The sequence below is a fragment of the Canis aureus genome, chromosome 2 (genome assembly GCF_053574225.1).
Source record: "Canis aureus isolate CA01 chromosome 2, VMU_Caureus_v.1.0, whole genome shotgun sequence".
Classification (NCBI taxonomy): domain Eukaryota; kingdom Metazoa; phylum Chordata; class Mammalia; order Carnivora; family Canidae; genus Canis; species Canis aureus.
The window spans coordinates 26,671,040-26,672,405 of record NC_135612.1 but is presented as its reverse complement, the minus strand read 5'-3'; positions in this window follow the sequence as shown (position 1 = coordinate 26,672,405).

The following is a 1,366-nucleotide window of genomic DNA, read 5'->3' as shown; positions in this document are numbered from 1 at the left end:
TGTAAATTGGGCAGGAAATAAACCTCTGTTAACTGGGGGTTGTTTGTTGCTGCAGCATTACTTAGCCTATGCAGACTCTTTTCCATGTTTCTACTCCTGACACAACAGCATCATAAACATTTATGTAGTCAACATCACATCTTGCTTGGGCTTCTTATTTACCAATTAACCTTTCCCCAAAGGCCAAATTTGCACAATTTCGTCTCCATTCCTTGATAACAGAATCACAAATTCATTCTAGCTCAACTAATTCTCTGAGCCAATTATTAACAACTTGGTTCCTCTTTGAGAGTAATTAGCCCAGGGGTGAACATGTCACCAAGTTCTGAACAGTGAGATTTAGGGAGACTCAGCCAGTGAATTCAGGAGAATTGTCTCCTTTCTGATAAGAGCATCTTGCAAAGAAAAAGTTGTTTACTCTCCTCCAAGTTTAGCTTTGAAAGCTGTAATAGAAGAGTATATAATGCCTGGAACTGTGACCATGAGGATTAACACCAATGTGCTGGGAGCAGAGGAGGCAGGGATGGCAAGAGCCGGAGTCCTTGATGACATAACTGAACGAGCAGATCAACCTTGGTCTTCTTAGTGAACTATCAGTGTCCTTCTAGTTTAAGCCATAGTCTGATTTCTCTTTTGCTTGCTGCCAGGAGCATCCTAACTGACGCAGTACATGTGGACAAAGCATTGTTCACTTGGTCAGTTTCACAAGAGGTTCATCTTTATGACTGCCCCAGATCGGCTTAGATATACGAGTTTGTTTTTTGTTTTTTGTTTTTTAAGATTTTATTTATTTATTCATGAGAGACAGAGAGAGAGACACAGGCAGAGACACAGGTGGAGGGAGAAGCAGGCTCCATGCAGGGAGCCCAACGTGGGACTCAATCCTGAGTCTCCTGGGCCAGGCAGATGCTCAACTACTGAGCCACTCAGGCATCCCAGATTTACAAGTTCTTAAAAAAAAAAAAATACAGTGGAAGTCAAAGGAATTTGGATATTTTACAGAATTTGGTCACCATAGTACAGCTCTATCCTTGTTGAAATCCTCTTTGGTGCATGCACTGAATGAAATGCTCCACTCCCTTGGGGCACCTGGGTGGCTCAGTGGTGAGCATCTGCCTCCAGCTCAAGGTGTGATCCTGGGGTTCTGGGATCGAGTCCCACACTGGGCTCCCTGCATGGAGCCTGCTTCTCCCTTTGCCTGTGTCTCTTCCTCTCTGTGTCTCTTATGAATAAATAAATAAAATCTGAATGAAAGAAAGAAAGAAAGAAAGAAAGAAAGAAAGAAAGAAAAGAAAGAAAAGAAAAGAGAAAAGAAAGAAAAGAAAAGAAAAGAAAAGAAAAGAAGAAAAGAAAGAAAAGAAAAGAA